A 7454-nucleotide genomic window follows, 5' to 3' on the forward strand; every position below is an offset into this window, starting at 1 on the left:
GACTGAGTATCAGTTGACGTCCGAATATTGCCATGCTCTGACTCTGAACGAAATCACTACTACTATCAGTCCATCCACTCACAGGCTCTCCATCAATTGGTAAGCCAAATATATGTGCGACATCTTCTAATGTCATTGTAACCTCACCCACCGGCAACACAAAAGTGTGAGTCTCCGGCCTCCACCTTTCAACCAGAGCAGCTAACATCGGGTGAAATCCTCTTATCATCCCAATCCTAGATACGTGGTAGAATCCCGTGGCGCGTAAGTAATTTTCGACCCTCGGATTCCAACTCTGTGGCGGATCCAATTTACGCACCAACAAATTTCTGTTAGGCTGTGGTGCACGAAATTGTGATCAATACTTTTCACAACTCAAATAATCCCCGGTAATGAATCCAAAAACTTGGTGTTCAATACCATGGCATAAACACAACTTCGCACAACTAACCAGCAAGTGCACTGGGTCGTCCAAGTAATAAACCTTACGCGAGTAAGGGTCGATCCCACGGAGATTGTTGGTATGAAGCAAGCTATGGTCACCTTGTAAATCTCAGTCAGGCAGACTCAAGTAGGTAATGGTGATATATGAATAAAACATAAAGATAAAGATAGAGATAGTTATGTAATTCATTGGTAGGAATTTCAGATAAGCGTATGAAGATGCTTGGTCCCTTCCGTCTCTCTGCTTTCCTACTATCTTCATCCAATCCTTCTTACTCATTTCCATGGCAAGCTTATGCAAGGGTTTCACCGTTGTCAGTGGCTACCTCCCATCCTCTCAGTGGAAATGTTCAACGCACCCTGTCACGGCACGGCTATCCATCTGTCGGTTCTCGATCAGGCCGGAATAGAATCCAGTGATTCTCTTGCGTCTGTCACTAACGCCCCGCCTTCAGAAGTTTGAAGCACGTCACAGTCATTCAATCATTGAATCCTACTCAGAATACCACAAACAAGGTTAGACCTTCCGGATTCTCTTGAATGCCGCCATCAGTTCTTGCCTATACCACGAAGACTCTGATCTCACGGAATGGCTGGCTCGTTTGTCAGGCGAGCACTCGGTTGTCAGGCGATCAACCATGCATCGTGTATCAGGAATCCAAGAGATATTCACCCAATCTAAGGTAGAACGGAGGTGGTTGTCAGTCACACGTTCATAGGTGAGAATGATGATGAGTGTCACGGATCATCACATTCATCAAGTTGAAGAACAAGTGATATCTTGGAACAAGAACAAGCGAATTGAATAGAAGAACAATAGTAATTGCATTAATACTCGAGGTACAGCAGAGCTCCACACCTTAATCTATGGTGTGTAGAAACTCCACCGTTGAAAATACATAAGAACAAGGTCTAGGCATGGCCGAATGGCCAGCCTCCCAAAGAGGGTTCAATCATAAAAACATGATCAAAAGATTTTTAGATTGAAAGATGATAAAATACAATAGTAAAAGGTCCTACTTATAGGGAACTAGTAGCCTAAGGATTACAAAGATGAGTAAATGACATAAAAATCCACTTCCGGGCCCACTTGGTGTGTGCTTGGGCTGAGCAATGAAGCATTTTTCGTGTAGAGACTCTTCTTGGAGTTAAACGCCAGCTTTTGTGCCAGTTTGGGCGTTTAACTCCCATTTTGGTGCCAGTTCCGGCGTTTAACGCTGGGAAATCTGAGGGTGACTTTGAACGCCGGTTTGGGCCATCAAATCTTGGGCAAAGTATGGACTATCATATATTGCTGGAAAGCCCAGGATGTCTACTTTCCAACGCCGTTGAGAGCGCTCCAATTGGGCTTCTGTAGCTCCAGAAAATCCACTTCGAGTGCAGGGAGGTCAGAATCCAACAGCATCTGCAGTCCTTTTCAGTCTCTGAATCAGATTTTTGCTCAGGTTCCTCAATTTCAGCCAGAAAATACCTGAAATCACAGAAAAACACACAAACTCATAGTGAAGTCCAGAAAAGTGAATTTTAACTAAAAACTAATAAAAATATACTAAGAACTCAACTAAAACTACTAAAAACATACTAAAAACAATGCCAAAAAGCGTACAAATTATCCGCTCATCACAACACCAAACTTAAATTGTTGCTTGTCCTCAAGCAACTGAAAATCAAATAGGATAAAAAGAAGAGAATATGCAATAAACTCCAAAAACATCTATGAAGATCAGTATTAATTAGATGAGCGGGGCTTTTAGCTTTTTGCCTCTGAATAGTCTTGGCATCTCACTTTATCTTTTGAAATTCAGAATGATTGGCTTCTTTAGGAACTCAGAATCCAGATAGTGTTATTGATTCTCCTAGTTAAGTATGATGATTCTTGAACACAGCTACTTATTGAGTCTTGGCCGTGGCCCAAAGCTCTCTGTCTTCCAGTATTACCACCGGATACATACATGCCACAGACACATAATTGGGTGAACCTTTTCAGATTGTGACTCAGCTTTGCTAGAGTCCCCAATTAGAGGTGTCCAGGGTTCTTAAGCACACTCTTTTTGTCTTGGATCACAACTTTATTTCTTTCTTTTTCCTTCTTTTTCTCTTTCTCCCTTTTTTTCGTTTTTTTTTTGTATTCACTGCTTTTTCTTGCTTCAAGAATCATTTTTATAATTTTTCAGATCCTCAATAACATGTCTCCTTTTTCATCATTCTTTCAAGAGCCAACATTCATGAACCACAAATTCAAAAGACATATGCACTGTTTAAGCATACACTCAGAAAACAAAAGTATTGCCACCACATCAAAATAATTAAACTGTTATAAAATTCAAAATTCATGCAATTCTTATCTTTTTCAATTAAGAACATTTTTCATTTAAGAGAGGTGATGGATTCATAGGACATTCATAACTTTAAGGCATAGACACTAAGAAACTAATGATCATAAGACACAAACATGGATAAACATAAGCATGAAAATTTCGAAAAACAGGAAAATAAAGAACAAGGAGATTAAAGAACGGGTCCACCTTAGTGATGGCGGCTTGTTCTTCCTCTTGAAGGTCTTATGGAGTGCTTGAGCTCCTCAATGTCTCTTCCTTGTCTTTGTTGCTCCTTTCTCATGATTCTTTGATCTTCTCTAATTTCATGGAGGAGGATGGAATGTTCTTGGTGCTCCACCCTTAGTTATCCCATGTTGGAACTCAATTCTCCTAGGGAGGTGTTTAGTTGCTCCCAATAGTCTTGTGGAGGAAAGTGCATCCCTTGAGGAATCTCAGGGATCTCATGATGAGAGGGGTCTCTTGTTTGCTCCATCCTTTTCTTAGTGATGGGCTTATCCTCATCAATGAGGATGTCTCCTTCTATGTCCACCCCAACTGAATAACAGAGGTGACAAATAAGATGAGGAAAGGCTAACCTTGCCAAGGTAGAGGACTTGTCCGCCACCTTATAGAGTTCTTGGGCTATAACCTCATGAACTTCTACTTCTTCTCCAATCATGATACTATGGATCATGATGGCTCGGTCTAGAGTAACTTCAGACCGGTTGCTAGTGGGAATGATTGAGCGTTGGATAAACTCCAACCATCCTCTAGCCACGGGCTTGAGGTCATGCCTTCTCAATTGAACCGGCTTCCCTCTTGAATCTCTCTTCCATTGGGCGCCCTCTTCACAAATGTCAGTGAGGACTTGGTCCAACCTTTGATCAAAGTTGACCCTTCTTGTGTAAGGATGTTCATCTCCTTACATCATGGGCAAGTTGAATGCCAACCTCACATTTTCCGGACTAAAATCCAAGTATTTCCCCCGAACCATAGTAAGCCAATTCTTTGGATCCGGGTTCACACTTTGATCATGGTTCTTGGTGATCCATGCATTGGCATAGAACTCTTGGACCATTAAGATTCCGACTTGTTGAATGGGGTTGGTAAGAACTTCCCAACCTCTTCTTCGGATCTCATGTCGGATCTCCGGATATTCACCCTTTTTGAGTGAAAAGGGGACCTCGGGGATCACCTTCTTCAAGGCCACAACTTCATAGAAGTGGTCTTGATGCACCCTTGAGATGAATCTCTCCATCTCCCATGACTCGGAGGTAGAAGCTTTTGCCTTCCCTTTCCTCTTTCTAGAGGTTTCTCCGGCCTTGGATGCCATAAATGGTTATGGAAAAATGAAAAAGCAACGCTTTTACCACACCAAACTTAAAAGGTTTGCTCGTCCTCGAGTAAAAGAAGAAAGAAGAGAGTAGAAGAAGAAGAAAATGGAGGAGATGGAGGAGGCTTATGTTTCGGCCAAAAAGGGAAAGAAGTAGTATTTAGGGTGTGTGAAAATGAAGAAGTGAAGAAGGGTTTATATAGGGGTGAGGGGAGGGGTAGGGTTCGGTCATTATGGGTGGGTAAGGGAGGGAAAGTGGTTTGAATCTGAATGGTGAGGTAGGTGGGGTTTTATGAAGGATGGATGTGAGTGGTGAAGAGAAAGATGAGATTTGATAGGTGAAGGGTTTTTGGGGAAGAGGTATTGAGGTGATTGGTGAATGGGTGAAGAAGAGAGAGGGTGATGGGGTTGGTGGGGATCCTGTGGGGTCCACAGATCCTGAGGTGTCAAGGAAAAGTCATCCCTGCACCAAATGGCATGCAAAATCACGTTTTGAGCCAATTCTGGCGTTAAACGCCGGGCTGATGCCCATTTCTGGCGTTTAACGCCAGGTTCTTGCCCTTTCCTGGCGTTTAACGCCAGTCTGGTGCCCCTTTCTGGCGTTAAACGCCCAGAATGGTGCCAGACTGGGCGTTAAACACCCACCTGCTAGCCTTACTGGCGTTTAAACGCCAGTAGGTTCTTCCTCTAGGGTGTGCTGTTTTTCTTCCTGTTTTTCATTCTGTTTTTGCTTTTTCAATTAATTTTGTGACTTCTTATGATCATCAACCTACAAAAAAAAAACATAAAATAACAAAAGGAAATAGATAAAATATAACATTGGGTTGCCTCCCAACAAGCGCTTCTTTAATGTCAGTAGCTTGACAGAGGGCTCTCATGGAGCCTCACAGATACTCAGAGCAATGTTGGAACCTCCCAACACCAAACTTAGAGTTTGAATGTGGGGGTTCAACACCAAACTTAGAGTTTGGTTGTGGCCTCCCAACACCAAACTTAGAGTTTGACTGTGGGGGCTCTGTTTGACTCTGATTTGAGAGAAGCTCTTCATGCTTCCTTTCCATGGTGACAGAGGGATATCCTTGAGCCTTAAACACAAAGGATTCTTCATTCACTTGAATGATCAGTTCACCTCCATCAACGTCAATCACAGCCTTTGCTGTGGCTAGGAAGGGTCTGCCAAGGATGATGGTTTCATCCATGCACTTCCCAGTCTCTAGGACTATGAAATTAGCAGGGATGTAATGGTCTTCAATCTTCACCAAAACATCCTCTACAAGTCCATGAGCATGTTTTCTTGAGTTGTCTGCCATCTCTAGTGAGATTCTTGCAGCTTGTACCTCAAAGATCCCTAGCTTCTCCATTACAAAGAGAGGCATGAGGTTTACACTTGACCCTAAGTCACACAGAGCCTTCTTGAAGGTCATGGTGCCTATGATACAAGGTATGGAGAACTTCCCAGGGTCCTGCCTCTTTTGAGGTAATTTCTGCCTAGACAAGTCATCCAATTCTTTGGTGAGCAAAGGGGGTTCATCCTCCCAAGTCTCATTGCCAAATAACTTGTCATTTAGCTTCATGATTGCTCCAAGGTATTTAGCAACTTGCTCTTCATTGACATACTCATCCTCTTCAGGGGAAGAATACTCATCAGAGCTCATGAAAGGCAGAAGTAAGTCCAATGGAATCTCTATGGTCTCATTTTGAGCCTCAGATTCCCATGGTTCCTCATTGGGGAACTCAGTGGAGGCTAGTGCACACCCATTGAGGTCTTCCTCAGTGGCGTTCACTTCCTCTCCTTCCTCTCCAAATTCGGCCATGTTGATGGCCTTGCACTCTCCTTTTGGATTTTCTTCTGTATTGCTTGGGAGAGTACTAGGAGGGAGTTCAGTAACTTTCTTGCTCAGCTGTCCCACTTGTGCCTCCAAATTCCTAATGGAGGATCTTGTTTCAGTCATGAAACTTTGAGTGGTTTTAATTAGATCAGAGACCATGGTTGCTAAGTCAGAGTTGTTCTGCTTAGAATTCTCTGTCTGTTGCTGAGAAGATGATGGAAAAGGCTTGCCATTGCTAAACCTATTTCTTCCACCATTATTGTTGTTGAAACCTTGTTGAGGTCTCTCTTGATTCTTCCATGAGAAATTTGGGTGATTTCTCCATGAAGAATTATAGGTGTTTCCATAGGGTTCTCCTAGGTAATTCACCTCTTCCATTGAAGGGTTCTCAGGATCATAAGCTTCTTCTTCAGATGAAGCATCCTTAGTACTGCTTGGTGCATTTTGCATTCCAGACAGACTTTGAGAAATCAAATTGACTTGTTGAGTCAATATCTTGTTCTGAGCCAGAATGGCATTCAGAGTATCAATCTCAAGAACTGCTTTCTTTTGATTAGTCCCATTGTTCACAAGATTCCTTTCAGAAGTGTACATGAGTTGGTTATTTGCAACCATTTCAATTAGTTCTTGAGCTTCTGTAGGCGTCTTCTTCAGATGAAGAGATCCTCCAGCAGAGCTATCCAAAGACATCTTGGATAGTTCAGAGAGACCATCATAGAAAATACCTATGATGCTCCATTCAGAAAGCATGTCAGAAGGACATTTTCTGATCAATTGTTTGTATCTTTCCCAAGCTTCATAGAGGGATTCTCCATCCTTCTGTCTGAAGGTTTGGACTTCCACTCTAAGCTTACTCAATTTTTGAGGTGGAAAGAACTTTGCCAAGAAGGCATTGACTAGCTTTTCCCATGAGTCCAGGCTTTCTTTAGGTTGTGAGTCCAACCATGTCCTAGCTCTGTCTCTTACAGCAAAAGGGAATAGCATAAGTCTGTAGACCTCAGGGTCAACCCCATTAGTCTTGACAGTGTCACAGATTTGCAAGAATTCAGCTAAGAACTGATGAGGATCTTTCAATGGAAGTCCATGGAACTTGCAATTCTGTTGCATTAGAGAAACTAATTGAGGCTTAAGCTCAAAGTTGTTTGCTCCAATGGCAGGGATAGAGATGCTTCTCCCATAGAAGTCGGGAGTAGGTGCAGTAAAGTCACCCAGCACCTTCCTTGCATTGTTGGCATTGTTGTTGTTTTCGGCTGCCATGGTTTCTTCTTCTTTGAAGATTTCTGTTAGGTCCTCTGCAGAGAGTTGTGCCTTAGCTTCTCTTAGCTTTCGCTTCAAGGTCCTTTCAGGTTCAGGGTCAGCTTCAACAAGAATGCCTTTGTCTTTGTTCCTGCTCATATGAAAGAGAAGAGAACAAGAAAATATGGAATCCTCTATGTCACAGTATAGAGATTCCTTGAGGTGTCAGAGAAGAAGAAAATTAGAAGGAAGAGGTAGAAGAATTCGAACTTAATCAGATAGAGTTTGAATTGT

At 42.5% G+C, this 7454-nt stretch overlaps 1 non-coding gene across 1 annotated transcript; it reads left to right on the plus strand.

Moving 5' to 3' along the window:
* Positions 1–6668: 6668 nt before the first annotated feature.
* Positions 6669–6776, plus strand: LOC130964898 (small nucleolar RNA R71). The gene has a single exon (XR_009080964.1). It is a non-coding gene; the product is annotated as a small nucleolar RNA R71 (small nucleolar RNA).
* The last annotated feature ends 678 nt before the right edge of the window (positions 6777–7454 follow it).

The sequence above is a fragment of the Arachis stenosperma genome, chromosome 2 (assembly GCF_014773155.1).
Source record: "Arachis stenosperma cultivar V10309 chromosome 2, arast.V10309.gnm1.PFL2, whole genome shotgun sequence".
Lineage (NCBI taxonomy): Eukaryota > Viridiplantae > Streptophyta > Magnoliopsida > Fabales > Fabaceae > Arachis > Arachis stenosperma.